This window comes from Cricetulus griseus, chromosome 7, assembly GCF_003668045.3.
Source record: "Cricetulus griseus strain 17A/GY chromosome 7, alternate assembly CriGri-PICRH-1.0, whole genome shotgun sequence".
NCBI lineage: Eukaryota > Metazoa > Chordata > Mammalia > Rodentia > Cricetidae > Cricetulus > Cricetulus griseus.
Window position 1 is genome coordinate 39,701,056 of NC_048600.1, and position 23,276 is coordinate 39,724,331.

Consider the following 23,276-nt stretch of genomic DNA (forward strand, 5'->3'; position numbering starts at 1 on the left):
TAATCAGTTCAAATGGGGAGCCACTGGTGAAGGAGGAGAATTGATACCTTTTTGTTCTACCCAAGATGTACTTCTGTGTGTCCCACCTTTGCCTCATACTTAGGGTATTGAAGTGGTTAGGAACTCTGTCATCTGTTGTGTCTAGGCTGGCCTAGAACTCACTCATTTTATGGCCCAGAGTAGCCTGGATCTCACTATGTAGCCAAGGCTAGCCACAAAGTCATGTTAATAACCCCACCTCATTCTCTTAGGTGCCAGAATTACAGGCACCAGCCACTATACCTTGTTTGCTTTTGAATTTTTCTTTTTGAGATCAGGTATTGTTGTATAGCCCGGGATAGCTTCCACAGGCACATCTTGGCCATTCTTCTTCATGCCTCCATTTATTTCTTCTCATCAACACTGGACAATCCAACTTGTTTTACGGAATTATTATGATAATCAAGCTTAAAGCTCCGTGTGGTGTCTCTTGGGGGATAAACAGCACAGCAATAGCTCAACAGTAGGTCACATATTGCCACTCTTGCTTTCATTATCATCTGTGTTAACACCACCATCATTATCTTAGCAACCAACCATTCATCTAATTAACTACACTCAATACTGAGGATTCTTTTTATTTAAGCAGCTGGTGAGAAGGTCTCATGCCAGAAATTTCAGCCTTCGAGGAGGATCATGAGAATGCTCTGCCTGGACACTGTCTATGCACAACCTCCACTCCATTCATGATTTTGTTTCATGGGACTGGAGTAGAGGCTCAGGGTGGATATTTCTGGGTAATGATGGGAAACACTCTCCTATGACACACTATGATGTTAGCCTGACATATGCCCACTGAGATGGCTAATCTTAGTTGTCAACTTGACTGGATCTGAAATCAACTAAAAGGCAAGTTGTTGGTCCTCCTGTGAGGAACTTTCTTAATCAGAGTATTTAAAATGGCATGATCCATCCTAAATGTGAGTGGCAACTCCTAGTGGTAACCTAGGCAAAAGTTAGGTGGAAGAAGAAAATTGCAGTGTATTTGTCAGCTTGTCTTCATTCTCGCTGGAAAGTCCATCTGTCCTGTCACTGTGCCATTCCTTCACTGATCATAGAACCAGCTCCTTCTGGTTTCTACTGCAGACTGAAGATCCGCAGCTCTCCAGAAACTTTCCAGGCCTTCAACACAAGACCAGGATCATGAGAAATCCAGGTTCACAGTTGAGCAGATCCTCAGTCTCTCTAGTGTGAGACAGCCATTGGTGGGCTACCCAGACTCTGCATTGTAAGCCAGTCTAATAAATTTCCACAGTCTCTTTAGTGGGAGACAGCCATTGGTGGACTACCCAGACCTACCTAATAAATCTCACTTTAACATATAATCATCTTATCAGTTCAGTAGTTCCTCTAGAGAACCCTGACTAATACACCCACCCAATTAAAACAGGAAGAAGTGGGCTCCTAGAGAAATAGATGTTCTTCAGTTATCAAACATGTGGGCCTTTAAGGGTAACTAGCTAGCACTCCCAAGGAAAGAGAAGCACCCTGATGTGGAGAACAGAAGCAAAGGAGTCACACACAACAATGGCCAGTGGGAAGACAAAATCCAGCAGCTTCTTTTTCTCATTTCTTGATTCCTTTCATTTGACCCTTAATAACACGTGTCACTGGGTCTGCCCTAAGCATCCCTTCCAGACTAGTACCCACACAGGTTAATCAAAGCAGCTGTCTCTGGATTCAGCCTTCTCCCTTGATTGTTGAACACCAACATCAAATCATCACTCCACTGACTAGAGCCTCCTGGGTCCTTCTTTTCCAGAAGCATCGACCAAGCCAGGCTAGGCAGGTTATTTGGGGTGGCTTGATGGGGCTGAGAGGGGGTGGGCAAAAGGGAGGAGGGGTGAGAGGGAAAAAGGCAATTTATGGAGTCTGTGGGTAGCTGGCTTCCCCCCACTGGCACTTTCTAATTTTATTTTGCTTGCATTTATATTAGGAAATGCTGAGGCAACTTTGTGCTAAGGGTGGGGGATGAACCCAGGATGCTGGGAAGGCTTATTGCAGCTTACAGTGAGCCCCTGGGAGGATTCCTGGAGCAGGATCCCACCCACCTGGCATGAGCTTGAAGATGTGCTCATGGCCCCTATCACTGGAACTGGAGAATTTGCTTTTTGTTCAGTTTTGAAATTCAAGAAATGTAAAGAATGACCCTTCTTTGCCACACATGCCCCTAGATTCCAGCATCACTACACTTCTCTCTCTTTTATATCCAAGGGCTACTGTTTATATGAAAAATATTACTTTGGACTTTTAATGTATCTATCATTTATTAGTTATTTAACCCAAAAGTACAGTGCATATGCCCTTATTTTACTAGCCCAAGTATTGAAAGCTTACACTGGGAGAATATGACTATTTTAAAATTGGTGTATACATTAATATCTGACATGACATTTTGATCAGCGTATCATGATATTGTGATTACTGGAACCAACCTAATTAATACCTATATCTTAATATATAGTTGCATTTCTTTTTTATTTCTCAATTTTTTATGGTAATAGTACAAAAATCCAATTTCTTGGTCAATTACCGAATAACAAACAATCTTAGGAATTACAGTTCTTATATCTTAAATACTTTCATACAGACATACATTTTAAGTGTGTGACGTTGAATAGATCAGTTAAGCTCCTAAAAAGCAGTGTGTGTGTGTATGTGTATGTGTGTCTGTCTGTGTGTCTGTCTGTCTGTGATGAGAATGAGAAATGAGCTGAAAAAAAAAAAAAAACAGGCTACAACATTTGGTATGCAAGGTTCTTAGTGGCATGCCTGATACCTTCTGTGACATTATTGTTAATTTCCAGTCTGATGGACTGTACCCTCAAACTGTGTGCCAAAAGAAACTCTTCCTTCAACAGTGAGAAGAGTACCAAGAGGAGACATAAGTGACTCTGTAATAGGTGATGAGATAATTGACTACAGTTTCCTATCTCAAACACAGATTGATGTCTGGCAGCCAGATTCTAGGGATGGCTAGATGGCAGGCTGTGGTTTGCTGGTAGCTGATACCCATTCCAGTATCAGTGATGTGTACACTTCCAGCATGCTCGGGATGGTGCATGAAGCTACTCAGGTGATGTGCAACATAGATTTCATTTATTAAAAGCTCCTCAAGAGTTAAAGGGGTTTCCCCAAGACTGATCCTGGGAGAGAGCAGAGGTAGACCTTTCTGAAGAAGGGGTCCTTCTGTAACAGTTTGTATACTATTTAGGTTTGGATCCCAAATAACAGAAAGACATTCCTTAGTGACAGACAGTGGCCTCCTCCCTCCATCAATGCTGATTCTACCATGAAGCCATCTGAGATGGACCCCACTGACAAATTATCCCCAATTGGACCAAGACTGAGTATGATACAGAGAAATCCAAGTGCTTGCTCCATTTCTGAGTTTTGATGAAAAATAAATGCCGCCTCTCTCCCCCTAGAGCCATTTCTTCTAGGTTGTTGAGAATGTTCTCAGTACTGAAAACTGTTCTGCTGTAAGAGTTTTGATCCATTTGTTATTCTGAGTATTTGTTAGGTTTGGGGCTACAGATTGATCAAGCTTTACCTGACATGCATCAGTCTTTTGTATAGCTGCTGTGGAGGATACAACAACCCTCCTACATCCTACTTAGAGCCTGTCTATGAACTGTCTATGTAGCCAGACTCCTGGGTGACTGGATTCCAGTGGAATGCAAGCATCATTGGCACTCCTCCGAAGAAAGTTCACAGACCTCATGCTGCCAAACATCAGGCTATCAGGGGGCTAGAGTCTAATGGATAATAAACCTCCTCCCCCACATCCTCTCAGTCATACATTCCTTCCCCTAAATTGCCTCCTTTCCCCCCTTAAGGATTCAGGGATAATCTGGTTGCAGGCTCCTGATTTGAAACCTACCCCATTTTGAATATGATCTGTAAGAAGGCGCCTCTACCCCTGCCTTGCTAATTTCTTTCAGTACATATGGCCACAGTGTTAATAACACCGCTAGTAAACCTCTTTCCCCAAAAGAGAATTTGACTCCGCATTGGTCCTCAAACTGAAGACCTTTGAATGGAAACTCCTATGAATGATGTAGCAAGACCCATCACACCAACACCCAAGCTTGAACTGCTGCTGCATTTGTTATGTATAAAGCTCAATGTAGTAGGAGATGCATTTAGATTTAATAAAGTTTCTGTTTGGGCTTCTAGCTTATGGGGTGTGGTGTGTGTGTGTGTGTGTGTGTACACATGTGTATGCTGGTCTGTACTTGTACATGTACATGTGGAGGTCAGAGAACAATGGTGGGTATCATTCCTCAGTTGCCATCCAACTTGTTAGTTTTGAAACAGGTGTCTCATTGAGCCAGGAAATCTTCCATTCAGCTGGATTCTCTGGCCAGTGGTCCCAGGGGATGTCTCCTTGTCCTCTGCACATTTCATAATGCCATTCCACATGGGTTCTGGGGAACATGCTTATATGGCAAGTACTTCACCAACCTAGCTACCTCCCTAGCCCCCCTTTTATGTTTCAGATTTCTTCTCTTCATCACTCCTGTGAAGTGAACCTAATGGATAGAACAATAACAATTCTTAGAAGGGACAGAGGTGACATAATGAGGGGCATGTTCTGTCTGGTCAGAAACATGCATGGCTGATCAAGCTGAAGCTGGTGGATGAAGGGTTGAGCATGACCAGGGAACTGCCATAAAGCCTAGTGGATGATACAATCTACATGGAAATGGGCTGCTGTGTGAGACTCAGAGGTAATGAAGATGCCATAAAAGAAAATACAATGTACAGCTCTCACTGGTCAGGTAAAAAATGCCATGAAGATAGATGGGGTTATTTGAAGACTCAGCTACTGACTCTACAGAAGTGCCAGAACATCTGTACAGCATTTCCATAAAGCCCTTGAAGATGCCAGGATGAGGCATGAGATTACAATGAGCAGCAGAGGGCTAAATTGGCTTGGAAAGGGCAGAAAGTCCTGTGCACTGTAAGTAGCACTTGCATATGGAGTGGACCTAGACCAGAACGGGGAGAATTGGAGTAGTATTTCAAGTTAAGGTCATTTCTCTCACTCCCCCATTTTTCTCGGATATAAAGAGAATTGTCATGTTATTTATAAACCCCAATCTAAAAAAAGAAAGAGAGAAAGGAGAGAAAGAAAAGAAAAAATGGCATAAAGAACTGTCTGAGTTCTCAGTTGTTTCCAGACTTAAATGCCCCCTTTTCCAATTTTTCTTGGTCAGGGCTGGGAATCCCATTACCATTACAGGACATCTCATTGTAAATGTTGTGGGCATGTATTTGTCACTTTGTAAATCCTTATTCTTTGCTTGACAGGAATCCAAGATCACCTTTTAAGACTAATCTAACTGAGGGATAAGACAGCATTCTTAGCATTTCAACTCAAACTCAACATGACTGGCAGTAAAATCATTCGTAGCCATTATGATTGGCAGGAGGTTATGGTGTTGGAGGCAACTCACTTCAGAGAGCTTACAAGTTTCTTATAAAAATACCTGGAAGTAAATATCCCTACTGCCGAGAATGCTCAAAGTGCCTTTGGCAGGGACTCTAACACTATGTAGCCAGGCAATATCACAAATAACATACCCTGTTACCTCAAACTCCCCATCACTAGCCATATTCGTACAGACCAGTCACCAAATGCTAAGAGACTGTTTATAGTAAAGCCATTTGATCTCCTAAGTCTCCCTATAAACACAATTAGTCCATTTTTACTGACTTAACTCAGACCAAGACCATTACCCAGACTAAGAGCTTATTTTTCTAAATTAAACACTTATGTACTAAAATTCTTCTTTTGATGTCTCTCCTCTCTCTCTCTCTCTCTCTCTCTCTCTCTCTCTCTCTCTCTCTCTCTCTGTGTGTGTGTGTGTGTGTGTGTTCAGTTCTACACATTACACATGTATATTCATGTTCACATTTGCATGTAAGCTAGAGGTTGATATTGGTGACTCCTCAATTACTCTCCAAATTATTTTTGAGTCAGGGTCTCTCACTGGGTATGGTAAATTTCTGCTAGACTGTCCAGAAAGACCCAGAGGCATCACCCTGTCTCTGCATCTCCAGTGCTGGGATTATGTGTGCACAGTGAGTGGCTCAAACATCTTTTTTGTGGGTTTTGGGGATTTGAACCTAGGTCCTCATGGTTGTATTATAAACACTTTACCAACTGAGCCATCTCCACAGTGTTGATTTCTTAAAGCTGGTTTAAAGAAAAGCTGTCTTACTCTTGTCTGAGTGGCCAAGCCTTGAAATAGCTATCATGGTTTCCCCATGCTGTTGGGTAAAAGTTAATTTGTCATTGGCATATCCTTGTATAGGCTGGACTGGGTACTAATGTATGCCATACTTTGGATGTGTGAACAAAATGTGGACTTGGACCTTAGCAGATACTAGCTATAGTTCCCTTCTAGGCAAGGTGCCACCTCCTATCTTGGAGATTGTCATCAGAGTCTTTGGATTCTGCACTTGAACAGACACAGGAGTTCTTTTCCCTCCCTTCGCCTTCCACCTAGGCTAAATGATCAGTTAATCACCAATGGCACTGGGAAACAGAAAGCTGAGAAGGTCCAGGCTTAAATTGCATAACCTACTAGTCATCACAGAAGGTGGGACAGAAACATGTTAGGCAGAATCCCACCATCACAAGCAGCCAGGTTTCTTTCTAGACATCTTCAAACAACTGGAGTTTTCCAAAATAGGCACCTGGTTAAGATGCATTTCTTGTCTCACTTTTCTTTATCTCTCACTCATTTCCTTAATATCAGTGAAGGGATAGGTGGAAGAAAAGCAAGAGACTAAATATTTCACTTGGTTTTCCTACTCCTACCTCACAGAAGACTGGCATTATCCCTCCATCTCCCACACTCAGTAAATTTCTGTCTCTCATATGGAGATATCTCACACAAGGAAAGACAAATTATAAAGGCATACATAAAAGACATTAGAAGGAAAGGGAGATGGGAAAAGGAACAGGAGAGGAAGCAGGAGAGCAGATGTGAGAAGGAAGGAGAATTCTGGGCAAAGTCACAGTATACTTTAGAGGAAAAGTAAAGAAATTGAGCTTAGTTTTCTGGCCTGATCCTTGAGCATGCATGTGGCCTAGGAAGATGGGATACCCCAGAGATAAAAGCATATACAAACTCAGAGTAGGATGGTTGGAGACATTGACTATTGCCTAGAGTCAGTAATTCTATATCTCTGTTATATGACACAGTACCAATATTATATTGGCCACTTAAATTTTGTAAGGATAGATTTCATATTGTATCTTCTTACCATATTAAAATTTTCAACAAATAAAGATAGGTGATAGGAGAAGAGTTAACCTCTGCTAGGTTCCTCCTTCAAGCCACTACTCCACTGGACTGCAACCACACAGCACAGGCATACCTACTCCTTCCCTGTCCCATTTGCTCTCTCTGCCATACATGTCACCCTACCTTTCTGGATGGTGTAGATTTCCTTAATGGTGATCTCCTAAGACAGACCTCTGCTTACAACACCTTAACTGTAGGTCTGCTCACTAGGTCACCATCCCACCCTTTCAATTCCCCTGGAAAACTAGAATCTAATTACTCTTTATCACAATATTCATTAACACAATACTGGAAAGCAGGAAATATGGGAAAGCAGAGGAGAGAGATTCCTATGTCATGTTTAAGAGTTTATCAGCATCGAATTCATGCATACTGTTAGAATGACTGAATCACACCCCCACTGTGCCCTGAGATGGAGGAGCCAGAAAAGGCATAGAGGCCAAGAAGAAAGGATGGAAGAACAGTAGAGAGGAACAAAGCACACACAGAGCAAGGCCATGCCAAAGAAATAGAGGGATTAGGAAGGGAAGAAGTGGGAATGGGGGAGCAAAGGAAGAAAGAGGAAAGGAAAAGAAAAGAGCTAGGTATGATAAGAGACAATTGAGATGGGCGATGAAAAGATGGGACATGTGCCAAGGATGGCAGAGAGGAAAGGAAGGTAAGAAAAGGACAGAGAGGAGATAGAGAAGCAAGGGAAGAGGGAAAGGAGCAAAGGGGAGTCAGGGGATGAGAAAAGGCTAGCAATCTAAGCATGGAAAGAAAGAGTCAGCAACCTTCCCTGGAATCCTACATCTTGGCCTGAAAAGCAGGGCAAGAGATGAGGCCAGAGGCCATTCTTTGAACCTAGAGAATGGGAATGAATGGGTATATAGAATATAAACAACCTGCCAGGTAGATGCAGGAACTTTGAATGGGCACTGGGCTCCAGCACGTGGGAACTGAGGTTGCAGCAAGTTCTAATATAAAATGATGGAAAGTTAGGGGCACCTTGGCTGCAGCTCTAAATGTTAGTTAAAGATTGTGACAATCTTAAAATACAATGTGAATGATGTTTGAGAACACAGCACAGCTTGCTCAGCCCTATGTAAAACAGATGCAAATCATATGTAAATGTACACGTGTTCTCCTTGGCTGGCTCTGACTTTAGCTGCTTCTGTGCATGAGAGCTGTAGACACACTTGGATGTCTGCTTAACTCAGTGAATGGTGATTCATGCTCTCTAAAGGCCAAGGCTGCCTTTCTTGGGTTATAAACGATCTTTTAAGGAATCAAGAACAATGTTGATATCTGCAAACAAAAAAAAAAGGGAACCAGGTGACTCCATTTGTTATCTAGATACTGGAATGGACATGCAGGTGAAGGGACGTGTCTCTGACTGAGCTGAGAGAGGAAAGACAAAGTAATTTTAGCTGAAGACTCACTGCTTCCCTATAAACAAACAGCCCGCTGATGTTTTTATCCAAATGTATATTTAGTGCTATCATTAGTGTGACATTTAATGTTATCAATTATGACCTAGAGAACTCCTGGGAGAAAAGTCCCAGTGATGGATGCTGTAGATCAGACTGGCCTTTGGCTGTGTGTCTGAGATTATCGTGATTGCATTATCAAGGTAGGAAGACGAACCCTGAATGTAGTTGGCACCATTTCCAGGCCTGGGACAAGATGCTGAAAAAACACATATGCATTTCTTGTTCTGTGGTCTTGATTATAAATCCAATGGGACTAGCTCTCTCAAACTTCTACTGCTGTCACATGTCTGCTATGATGGACTAAGACCCCAAATCAACCCTATCTCCCCCAAGGTGCTTATGCCAAGACATTTTATAGCAACGATAGGAAATGAGGCAAGGCTAGTTTGAATGGGAAATGACCCCCACAGGCTCGTGTGTTTGAACACTTGGTCCTCAGGTGGTTGAGCTATTGTAGGAAGCAGTGGACTCTTTCCTGGGTAGTACTTCACCGGAAGGAATCAGTCAGTAGGAGTTGATCCTCTAGGGGTATGCATTTCCTGGCTTCTTCCTGTTAAATTCTCCTTCCAGATGTTGCCATAATGTGAGGACTTTGGTCACATGCTCATGACACCCTGGAGCTGCTCTCCCATAGTTTTGTTGTCATGATGGACCAAAATCATCTAAAACCAAACCAAAGAAATGTGTCCTCATGGAAGTTGCTTTGCTCAGCTATGTTGCCAGTGATGGGGAAAGTAGATAACATGTCATCTTGTCTTAAAATTTTGTATGTAGGGTTCAATGGCATTAAATACATACCCAGTATGCATGGTCATCACCATTTCTAGAATTCTGCATCATATAAAACTGAAACTCTGTTCCTATAAAACAGTAGGTCTCTGTGCTCCTCTGTCCTTGGCCCCTCTCAATCTCTATTCTATTCTTGGTCTCCAAGATTTTGATAACTCTATAACAATTTCTTGTAAGTGGAATGATACACTATTTTTTTATGCCTTCATATTTTACTTGGCATAATGTGCTCATGGTTCATCTATAGTGAATGGAATTGCCACACCTCTTAGGCAATGCTGAATAATATTCCATTGTGTAAGTCCATTTGTATGTAGTATACAAACATACATAGCACATTTAGCTTATTCATCATGGATTTGTAAGTTAGTTCTATATTAGCTAGTGTGAACACCATAGCTCTAAGCAAGGTTTTTTCTTGAGACTCTGCTTTCCAAATTTTGGATTGTATACCTAGAAGTAGAATTTCTGGGTCAAGTAATAAATCTCTTTCCAGTTATTTGATGACCAATCACTGTTCTCTCCAACAATGGAACAATTTCACATTTTCACCAACAGTCCAAGCAGGTTTCATTTCCTTCATATCCTTGCTAACAAATTATCTTTTTTTTCTTAATCACAGCCATCCTACTAGGTGTGGGATTCTTTCTCTTTATAACTTTGGTTTGTACTTCCCTAATGATTAGCTTGTGGCACATCTTTTCACATGTTTAGTAGATATTTGCTTATCTCCTTTGGAGAAAGGTCTATTCCAATCTTTTGTGTAAGCTTGAGTGGGATTATTTGATTCTGTTGCTGTGTCCTACTCTGTCAGTAACTCTTGCAGAGGACATGGTTCCAGTGGGAAGTCCCTGAGAGGTTCTCCTGAAGACGATGTCAATGGCATATGTACACACCTCTTCTCGATTCTTTGGGTTCCTGGATTTCTATAAATTCTGCCAGCACTACCTTTAATACAAATCCCTTACACATGTCTACAACCTTTACAGTCTACTTTACATGATATCTATCTTCACCTGGAAGTCTGCAAGCACTGCCTAAGTTATCCTCCAGATACCAACCTTCCCATGCCAATATGCCCACTCTCTGCCCTAGAGATTGTGAGTGAGGCAGGTTACAACATTCCCTTGTCTACACCCAACAAAACCCTCAGACCCCACCTTATTCAAAAATAGAACCCTTTTTTTGGTCATGATGTAAGGACAATCATCATGGTCTTCCCATCTCGGATCTTGGCTGGTAGCATCTCTATATTTCTTTCTTCCTCCAGCAATTATGGTCTCTGTAGTACTACAGCTGTGCCATATTGGCCATATTGTTCACAGTGGTTCTATATTCCTTCACCTTGGGCCTCCTAGACTGTCAAAGCCTGACCACACATTGCTCTCCAAACCTCAAGAGACCCTCCTTTGTCACTTTCTTCCCTAAACAATCCCCAATCTTCCAGTTTCATTGCCTTCTGAAGAATTTTCTCTTTCAGAAATTATTTCATATTTGTAAAGTTTGAATGTCCTTGCTGTGGAGAAAAAAATCAGTGTTCCAAAAATGATTGCTGACAGGATGCCACAAGTGGAAAATTCCATGCTTGACCTCCTGCAACAGGTTGCAGTCAAAAGGCAGGCTGCACAAATAATAAAGAATATTGTATGAAATTGCCTTCAGGCTATGTGTCTAAGGTGCATATGAAACATAAATGAACTTTCTGTTTAGACTTGGAAACCATCCACACGATATCTCATATATATGTAAATATTCCACAATCTTAAAAAAATATGAAAAACAAAACACTTGTGCTCTCCAGCATTTCAAACAAAGGATGCTCAACCCGTATTTTGCACCTAAAATTGGGTTTCACTACTTACAGCTTCCCAAAATAGCTGTGGCTTAAAGAAAATACAGGTTTGTTTTCTCTCAATGAAAGATTCTCTGAGCCAAACAGTATATCCCAATCATTTCTTTCTCTTTCCCTGTCCTTTTCCATCATACCTGGTACATGACTGAAGAAGTTACTTCAAAGGCTTCTAAAGAGACAAAAGGGAGCAGGGATACAGGGATATGTATGAGGAGAGAACTGGCCATCACTACAGGACTTTGCCAGAAGACACATCTAGTCATTACAATTGCCATCTTTTTGGACTTCTCTCTTTGCTGGGAAAGCCAGAACCTAATGTTCCTCTTCTTTTGATTTGGCCACATTGGCTATGACTAATGGGCCCATTACCAAGGGGTCCAAGGGTTCTGTTCATGAAGAGGAAGCAATAAATGCATACTGGGTAGGCAGCTGGCAGTTTCTGACAGAAGTTCTTTCTTAATGATTTTTCTTACCCAGAGAATGTGAGCTTCATGCAAGAAGCAATGATATCTGAACTGTGTACCACAATATCCCATGTCTGACTGCAGCATTGGACATACATGCTATAAACAGAGATACAGCAAGTAGCAGGTGAGTGATAATGAAGCATTGTTGTGGGTTCTTTTCTAAGATGATAGTTAAGAATACAGAAAGAGTGGCTGAGGGGGTTAGCTCAATCAGTAAAGCACTTGCCTTGCAAACATGAGTACCTGAGTTCAGTCCCTAGAACCTATATAAAAAAAAATCAAGATTGGTGGTGCATGCTGGTAATCTTAATATTGAAGAAGAACTCTGATGAAGTAGAGTCAGAAAGATCCCCGAGGCTCAGTGGCCATCCAGTCTAGCTACACTGGCATGCAAAATCCAGGCCAATGAGTGACCATGTTTCAAAATTAAGATGAATGGCACCTGAGAGAAGATACTCTCACATGTATCTATACATACATGAATACAAATATACACATGCAAAGAAACCAGACATAATAAAACACAACTGTAATCACAACAAAGAGGTAGCTGAAGATAGAAGATGGGGAGTTTGTAGCCAGCCTGGGTTATACAACAAGACCCTGTCTTTAAAGAACAAAGGGTGTATGGGTCTCTACTGCTCCATTTTCCACTAGATACACCTGCTTACTGCCTTCATCAGCCACTCCACATTCCCACACTACCCCTTCTCTGGCTTTAAATCCAAGAATTCTAATGTCATTCAGTATGTCTACAATGAGAGTTGAACTTGTCCTCCTCCTTTGCTTTCCTCTTTTGAAAGGCACAACCTGGAGTTAGGAAGTAGCTTTGTTAGTTAAGTGCTTGCCATTTAAATATGAGGACCTGAGTTAAATCCCCAAATCCTCTGGTGGAGTGGGGGGATGTAGGTGTGGTGGCTAGACTGTGTTTGGAATCCTAGTGCTGGAGAGGCAGAGACAGGTATAGATCTGAGGCTTGCTGGCTAGTAGAGTCTACTTAATGAGTCCCAGAAGAATCACATGTGAGTTTATCTTCTTGTCTCTACACATATTCATATACACATGCACATGTAACCTGCCACACAATTCTCCACCCCGCCACATCAAAACACCTCTGGTTTCTTATTATATTCAAGTTGCATATGTAGTTACAGGTCATAACAATTAAAACCATTCTCAAGGACATTCCATCTGTGTTTATGTCCCAGAAAATAAAATGGAGCTACTGTCTGACCAAAGATTCCTTCCAGAATTTTCTGGGCATTTGGCCCTATGACTGTATCTGTCTACATCTTCAGCTCCTTCAGAACTGGGCAAGAGCAAGGGCTATCCTCACAATGTTCACATCTTATAATTTCAACTTCTCTCCATTCCAGCCACCAGCCAGCACCATACTCCTGGCAACACAGTGGTGTGACAGGTGCCTGGCTCTGTTTAAAGCTTCCAAAGCTCAGGTACCTGCTGCCTGGAATACTCAGACATCCATTTCCAAAGACATTTTAAAGTGCACGGGGCAGAGCCCGTCCTGCAGACATTTTTCAGCTATTACTTTTTAACCGATTACCATTCGATTTTTTTTTAAAAAAAAATGATAAAACAGGGAAACCTTTAAACACTCAGTGGATCCTGAATTATTAAACATAAAAGGGCACTTCAGCGTATTTATTACCATGCGGAGTAACTCTTGTCTGGTTTAAGCTTTTAGCTCCTTCAAATGTCCCCCTCTGCTCCAAAGTGGAGTTAAAGACCAGTTGCTGTAAAACTCCATCCATTCCCAATGTCTTTGTCCTCAGCATCCAATGATCTGAGTCCATTCTATGGGCTGCATCCCACCCCCCAGCTGGAGGCTGACTACATAGAGGTTGTTGGTCCTACCTAAGTGAGCCCTAGGAGCTGGGAAGTACCCTGTGCTTGGAGTGTTCTCTTCTACAGAGTCTCCATGGATACCATTTCCCTGATGATCAATTGTGGGCACTTCTTGAAACCCCGAAGCTGAACAAACTGTGGAAATCAGCAAGCACATGTCCTTGGAAGTCTCACTGGGTTTTGCTGGTAGTGGACTTTTGCTTTTGTGCCTGTCCTTTCACAGAAGTGAAATTTATGTCACTTCACATAAAACAAACCATTTGAAGTATGCAATTGAGTGGTGTGGTGGGTTAGCCAGGCTGTATATTCAGCAGTGAACAAGAGACCTTGTATCAAACAAAATTCAAGATGAGAACCAATACCCAAGGCTGTGTCCTCTGACCTCCATATATGCTATATCATGCATGTGCTCACATTCACACACATCGATACTCTAACATGTACTCACATAAACATGCTATGCACATATCAGGCCCCCCACCCTCACACACACAAATAAAACCTCACAGTCATTCTCCTTCCCACAGTAACCACCATTGTTCTTTCTGTCTCAATGAGGTTTCCACTTCTAAATAGCATGTATACAGAACCACACAGTACTCAGTCCTTTGTTTCTGGCTTCTCTCGCTGGCAAGGATGTCACAGGGTTTGTCCACATTATGGCATTTGCCAAAACTCAATTTGCTTTCATGGCTGAGATAGGTAAGACTGAGTTTGCTTCCTTTACAAGCCTTCCAGTTACATTTAGCCCCTGTGACTATCACACCTATACACATGAGCTGCAGTTCACTGATTGGTTTTATTCTTTCAGGTCTAAAGCCAGCACTGGAACCTTTGAGTGTTACTGTAATTCTACAACTACGTTTTCGTGGAGCCACCAGTCTGTTTCTGTGGTTGCTGCTGTTGCCTTCTACTTACAGATGTTCAGGCTGACCCCTGAACTCTATTTGAACTCAGCTGTCAAGAAAACATCCCTCTGGAAAACAAAGAACCTCTATGATTCCCAGGAGCAGTGGGTGAAATGGACAATAAGCTCAACCGTTTCTTGTTTCAACCACAGTGACATTGAGCATGGGAGGCTCAGGGACACATTACTCTCCCTCCTTCCCCACCTTCTCTCCCTTCTCCTCTCACTACTTCATTCCAAAAGAGAACACCTATTTAGGGTGCTTGGACAAACAATAACACACTTCACTCCAACAGCCTAAGGAAAGCAGAGAAGCCTGGGGGAGGACTAATTTGGAGGAGCACTGGAGGAACTACTTGGCAAGATGGAAAAGCAGCTGCACACAAAATCAGATCCAGAAAACAAAGCAGTTGGGCTGCTAGGGGCCTCTGGTGTGCACCTTTGACAGCACATCTTTGAAATTCTCCTTAAACTCCATCCTTGACTTTCAAAGACTAGACTGCTGGCTTTGCATACTTCAGATTACGCAGCTTCCCCTCTGCATGCCACTAGAACCATGTTTGTCTGAGGCTATTTAACTCTGATTCAGAATTCTACCTTCCTTCTTCTTTGCAAATATTCTCTCTGCTCAACACATCCCTCCATGAATCAGGTACTGGAAACACACACACACACAGAGAGAGAGAGAGAGAGAGAGAGAGAGAGAGAGAGAGAGAGAGAGAGAGAGAAAGAGAGAGAGAGAAACATGCCAAGAACCTTGTCTCTAACATTTCCTCCTGTTCTCTCAGCATAAGTTTTCAATTGTACACACATGTATATGCCACTGGTTTTACTTGGGTCAACATAATACTTGTCCCCTCCTAGAATATGTACTCTTTGCAGTTAGGAACGCTGCCTTTTTCTTTAAAATGAGGATAACAGGGACTGGATACATGGTTCAGTGGATAAAGCACACATTATACAACCCAAGAACCTGAGTTGCATCCCTAATATCCATGTAAACCTAGACACTCTAGCATATATCTATAATCCCAGTACTTATACAGGAACATGGGAAGTGGAAACAGGAGAATACCCAGAAACCCATGGGCCAGCTACAAAGATGGCAAGGAACAAAATGTGAAGTTTCCTTTGATATCTACCCCCTCATTATGTTGTACTTATAGCATTCAGAATCATGAATGCACCCTCTACACACACACACACACACACACACACACACGCACACACACACACACACACACACACACACACACACACAAATGGGCATAGCATCCTCAGTGTTCAGGCATATTGTCAGTGTAATGTGAGCTCACACATTTAAAAAGCCCTCTGCACCACTTTGAGCTCTGCAGATACTTAATAAACCTTTGCAAAGCTGTGGGGCCTTTGGGGACCTGCACTGTCAATGTTCAGAGTGGTCTGAAGAAAAGATGCTTTTTGATTTTGCATGGTGAAGCAAATCTCTGGTAATGTGGGCAAGAGAGAAGGGAGAAGGAAGGAGATTCGAAATGTGAGAGATGGGGAGAGCTTCAGGGAAAAATGGGAGAATGAGTAGCATATGGCCAGTACCATGAGAACAGAATTTATAACACATAACACAACAAAATGAATTATCAAAGTCAACATCAGTACCTTCATTATGATCATAGCACTACTGAGTCAGAATTTAAAATAACTGGACCAACCTGATGGATATCCTTCTTTTCTTTGCATAAATAGAAGAGGGAGAGGATAAAGAAAAAAAATCATCTCAAACAAAACAAAACAACAATAATCAACAAAGCCGTAGAACACTCACTAGGATTCTGTAGAAAATAATCCTGCAAGATTTAAGATGCTGAGAATGAAGAAGAAAATCCATAGACAATGCTACAAGAGCAGAGAATAAAAGCAATGTCATGCTTTACAGGTTATACTGCATCTAATACCTGTTTGTAAGAAATACAAATGAGACACTCTATGGCAGTTCATGTACATCTCTAGTACTCTGCAATGCTCAATCCTGGACTGTTGAGTCTGTTACCTGTTTGGCCTTGAAAATATCAGATACTAGCCACCTGCCTTCAGTTATGCAGGATGCTGATAAGTCACCTAGATTTGTGACTTAACATAGTAGTCAGAAATGAGGCATGCTAGTTCATGGGTTCAATGGTTTAAGACTGACTCACAACCAATTTTTCTTAGAGCAATGTATCTTACAGGTTTGTGCAGTGACAAGTATCTTAAAACAATATTTTCCCAATGCAGACATTTTTCATCAAATACCATCAAATAAATATCAGACCATTAGCAGAATACACACGGAAAACCTCGCACAGCCAGCCCAACAATTTGAGGCACAGATCATAGTGAGGTGAACATACAGAAAAGTCTTTATAATTGAATACAGAACATAAACATTTAAAGTCTGTGTTGCTAGAATGTTGACAACTGCAAAGAGTAAATTAAGAACCAATGCTCACCCCAGTAAAACTTGAAGATAGGAACAGTGTCCTGGCTGTCTATGCTCTGCTTTCTAAAGGCAACAGCAACTCCTTACTCTGGCAAGGGAAGAGCAGAATGAATGGATTCAAAGATGGCTGCAGCGCAGATAGAGAGATGACTGTCTTACTTACGGGGAGACTCCCCAATTGTCACATCTTGTATACATGTGTGGAGGTGCCACATGGTTCTCCATAAATATGCCACAATTGCTGTACTTTAATTAAAAATAAGAGTACATTCTAGGAAAAGGCATTCACAAGCCTTGCAGTTTAGTGATGAGCATCTGCTTCATACTTAGAAAGACGAGTCTTAAAATTCCAGTCCTCAAGGGACTGATTTCCCCAAGTCTTAGCTGTTCCACTGACATTGTCATTCAGGCCACTGTGTGTTACATGATTGATGATCAATCAACTAATATCTTCCATCCCTATGTTAAATTGAAATATGTTGTTTAAAAAAACAATATATACCAGCATTGCAAATATTAAAAAGCCACTTACCAAGTAGAAAGAAGCCATTAAATAAATACAGTTGCTGAAATCTGTACCTCTGAAAGTCAGACACTGAAGATGTGACTCCCAAATCATCATCAACCCCATCATCATCATCACCACTACACTTTCACCTCCATCTTTACCACCACCAACATCATCACAATCATATTGTTGTCACTGCTACCAGGAACAGCTCATTGCTACCACCATTGTTAGCATCTTTATCACCATCACTACCACCACATTCATTATCATCATTATCAACAACATAATCATTATCACTATCATGATTATCACCACCATCATCATCATTATCATCACCATCCCCATAGGCTTCATCAATACCAGGACCTTCATCATGATCATCATTATTTAGATTTTTGAGACAAGGTCTTCCTATACATCTCAGGCTGGACCTTGTGCCTCTGACTAGTCCTCTTTCCTATCATCCACAGACTCTGGACACCAATGCTCAAGGTAGCACCTATCTGCTTCTTTCTTCTACTATGAAATAAAATATAACATGGCACCTGCCTCAGGGTGTTAAAGGCAGCAATGCATTAAAATGCTTGAGTGTCTGACACATGCAATAATTTCATATGTATTCATTATTGTATGTAATACTTGCCTGGGTTGGTTTCCTTTTGGTGCTGCCACACAAATTATCAAAAAACGAGGTGGTTTACAGTAGCACAAGCATTATCTTGAAGGTCAATATTTTCGAACTGAGATACAAGTCTTCCTAAGCAAATCTTACTAGCTTTCATCTCTAGGGGTTCTGGGGGGAGGGAGCTGATGACAGACACTCACATTGTTGTCTCCTCCAGATTCCAAAAGCTGCCTGCATTCCATGGCTTATGGCTTCCTTCTATCAGAAAGACAACCGTGATGTGTCAAGATTTATCAGAAAGCATCATTCTCATACTTTTGTCCTCTGTCCCCTGTCCACATTTAGTGCCTTGTGTTATTTATTGTATTGGATCAGGCAATTCAAGAGTTGATCCCCATCTGAAGTACATGGCTGCAGGTAACTCCATCTGAAAACTTGACTGCCTCTTTGTTGCGGAGCCAAATATATTCAGAGTTCCAGGGGAAGAGTATGTCTGTATTCATGGCAGGATATTTTGCCAACCAGTCTGCCAAACTGTAGGGTATCCCTTCAACAAAAGCAGAGCAAACATGCTGTCCTACACAATTACCAGCCAGTGTGTGACATTGTCTAAAGGGAATAGCCACAGCAGGTGAAGTCTGTGCTCTCCTATTAGTGTGTTTTCTATGTTCCATAATTTCCATTAATTGCTTTTTTAAGTCATTAGCTTGGAATATCTCTAAACCTTCTGAAAGGCTACAAAAACATAATACAGAGAACCTTTATCTCCCCTCATGCTAATATTTATCCACAGCACATATAAGAACCAGGAAATGGCCATCAGCACAGTATTGTACACTGGACTGCAGAGTACTTTGGGGTGGCATGGTTTGTCCACTTACCCTCTTTTTTGTGTCATGGTCCCAACCAGGAACCCACCTGACATTTAGTTGTTATTTCTCACTAGTCTTCTAGACAATGTCCTAGCTTTCCAACCCCTAGCTTTCCAGTGAGTGTTGCTTCATCACTCAATTGCACTTCAGTTCCCAGATAGGGAATTCCTGGCTCCTATAGGCATTTGAATCAGGATTCAGGTAAGTCCCCAGCCACACAAATCCTCTTGGTTATCCCTCCTTTCTGAATGTTGTGATTTCCCTAACACAACTCATTAACAAATTCTCTCATTGCATCAAGCCCCAGTGTGCTACCAATGGAGCTAAACTTATGCCATGGAAATCCGGGGCTACTGATCTATGAGGCATCTGAACCAAGACTGCACCTCTGCAGGGCTCCCCCTCTCCTCTTGTTTATCTTTCCATGATTTGGACAACAATCCATGGACTAGCAGAGACAGGGCATCAATAGATTTAAAACTGCTTCCCTCTAATAAAATGTTAAACGATCTTGAAAATTAATCACCAGGGCCATTTGTGCTGTCCTCCTCAGAGGGAGATGGCTCAAGAAATTTAATAAATTATTATCACAACGATGTTCCTATTACTGAATTTGCATTTTCTTCCCAAGGCTTGTACTCAGCTTCCAAGTTGCCCAATGATGGTTAATAAAAATGATCAGATCTCTTTGCCTCAGTGGTTTGAGAGCTATGCTAAGAGTCTTCCACTAAAGAATATTCTTTGGGCTTTATACTTAATTATTTCAACCTCATCTTTAGCCCCTTTCTTTATGATTTTTGTTTCTTTAAGACAACTAAAGATAGTATTAATCATGAGCATGCTTTCCTAGTGGAAGCACACACTGTAATGATATGCCTAGCTTAAAAGCAAATCTAATCTACTTGCTTATTAAATTTAAATGTGTTTAAGGCTGATATGGTTTGAAGATGATATGTAAAATAACAGCTTCCATGGTTATAAATGTCAACTTTCAAAATTATATGCAATATAACACACAAAATAAATGCTGCTCTGTCTTTACATTCCACTGTGATCAATTCATTAAGGGATGTATTACAAGCCACGAGGACGATTGCACAACAAGAGGCACCATTTGTCACAGCATATTCGAAAGCACCCAGAAAATGCTGTGATTATTATTTTTTTTTGTTAGCAATACATTATACTTCTCCTTGAAAAGAGGGATAAAAGTAGCTTACAATGCTACATGACCTGAGGGACTTCTCCAATCAAATACTAAACATCTAAGACATCTATTCTTATAATAATGTTCTGTCTCAATGACATAACATATGAATTAACAGTAGTGTGTTTACCTGCATAAGACCTGTATAAGATCAAGCCAGTTAAAACTTCACCCACAGATGCACCCCTAGCTGAGAAACTATTTGCAGTTAACTGCCATGGGGTGTGGGTAGCAACACTTTTGTTGGGAGAATGGCTACTGGTAGGTTTCTATGCCCCAGGCTGCATTCACTGGACTCAGTGGCTTGTAAGTACTGAAAGATATATGGCATCCATCTATGAAAAATTTAAAGAATAAGCACAACTTATTATGAAGGAATGGAAGTGGGGCTGGGGAGATAACTCAGTTGAAAAAGTGCTTGCCTAGCAAGGAAAGGATCTGATTTCAATTCTCAGAATCCATATAAAAAGCCAGGTGCGCTGAATGTATAATCCCAGAACCAAGGAAGTGGAGATAGGAAAATCCCTGAGCTTGCTGGTGAGCCAACTTAACCTACTCAGTGAGATCCAAGCCAATGGGAGTCTCTGTCTCAAGAAACAAAGTAAAACAGTAACCAAAGGATTACATTCAAGGTTGTCCTCTAGACTCCACTAGAATTTGTCAACATGTAGCCACATAGCCATGCCCCACTTATGCACTCATGTTCTCTCTCTCTCTCTCTCTCTCTCTCTCTCTCTCTCTCTCTCTCTCTCTCTCTCTCTCTCACACACACACACACACACACACACAGAGAAATGAAAGGTGGTCTGCTTAGGAAGAGGATGGTAGCTATTAACAGTATGAACAATGATGAGAACAGAAATATATCTCCTCTGAATGAGGAATCCTATTTTCATTATGTGTTAGTCCTAGGCATTTCCCAAAATTGGACTAATGATTAGGATTCTCAGGGAAGGCAGACATATATTCCTTCCCAAGGTGATCACTGAAATAATTGAGAACAAGCCCAGAAATTCACATTTCAAAAACAGGTTTCTTCTTGATTTTGTAAACACTGAATTTCTCTTGTGAAGCATAAGTAAGCCGTGTGTGTGTGTGTGTGTGTGTGTGTGTGTGTGTGTGTGTGTGTGTGTGTGTATGCGCGCGTGCGCACACACGAGTATAGTTGTACCCACTTCAAATAAATGAAGGATATGATAAGAAAGGGACTCTATATTACAGTGGCGCATGCTGTACAGAATCCTATCACTTGTGGCTTGGTGCGCCCAAGTCCATGCTGACATTTGGTGGAATTTCACTGAGTCCTGGGTATTTGAATTTCTGATTTCATCTTACTGATTTTTACTAGCTAGATGTTATGATTTGAGTATAAAATCTGCCCAAACAAGCCCCCAAGGAGGGCCCTAATTTTCCTGGGGAGCTGGTGGAGGGTTGGAGGGAGGGAAGGAAGAGGGAGAAGGGATTGACATGTGAAGCAAGGTTGTTCCTAATTTGAACTAATAAAAAAGTAAACAACAACAACAACAACAAAGCCCAATCAAACAAACAAGAATCTCCCCAAACAGGTTCATATGCTTGAGAAATGTCTCTGTCTGGGGATTACTATTTTGGAAGGTTGTGGACTCTTTTGAACATGGTTGGTAGATTTAGGGCCATAGAAACAAGGCTTAAGAGACTGAATTTCTACTTCCAGCACAAGCTTTCTGCTTCCTGATCCAAGATATAAAGAACTCTAGCCTTATACTCCTTATCCATGAGTATAGCCATGAATTCCTTCACATGAAACTGTGAGATAAAATGAGTGCTCTCTCTCCTGAGTTGAGTCTGCCATCTATTGTGTCCCCATGCCATGAAATGTAAGTAATATGCCATGCTGTTCTTTAACCTAGGCTCAGACAGTCTTCTTGGTTTCCTTTTGTGTACCAGATCTTTCCCTATATTCTCCTCAGCCAATTATATGAAGCTTAGAGTTACTCTTAGGAAAGAAATAAAATAAAATAAAATAAAATAAAATAAAATAAAAAAGTACCTGCCTGAGAAATACAAATATTTATTGGGATTTTTTGAAGGGTTAGATGCATCAATGTTTATAAAAGCTAATGAGAAAATAAGGGCAAAGGCTAGCTAGATGGGATGGAAGGACGTTTATTTCAAATTTAATTGTTCTGGGCTCACCAAGTTGATCAATGCTTTTCTGTTTCTTAGTGGCCTTCTAAGATGTCTTCGAGTTTTGTCATTACTCAAGGGAGAGCGTTTCAGTCAGGTCATTAATTGATGTCCTGCCCAATGGTCTTCCATTTCAATTAGGATAATGATCCATTTTTCCTATACATTTGGGTTGAGTCTATTCTAGACATGCAGGTAATCAAGATATAGACTGTAGAACAGACTCTACCAGAAAGCTGGAAGGAAGATATAAAATTTTATTTGATTTGATTGTATTCACTAAAAAGTTTTGCAAGGATTTGCCTGCAGGTATCTGTGGGAAGAGCTGGAACTGAGGACTTTTCCCTCACTGGCAATTTAAAACCTATTCAGAGCACCTTTCTCCCAGTGGTAGGCTAGTCCATAAATCAAGAGATAGTGAAAAAAACAGATCACCATATCTATGTTCCCTCACAAGCTATATGTGGGTGTGGGATAGTGTTTAGGGGTAAGGTGAGTACAAAGCAGCATCTAGCAAATGGGGGAGGTTAAACTACACACACACACACACACACACACACACACACACACACACACACACACCCCATTTCCTTCCTGCATCACTTCAGCTAGGGTCTATATTAGACCTCGACAACACGCACTTAAAAGCTTTCTCCAAATGGCATTTTGAAACTAATTGCAATGCAAATCTTAACTCTAGGGTTTTTAATAAAACTCTACTCAGAC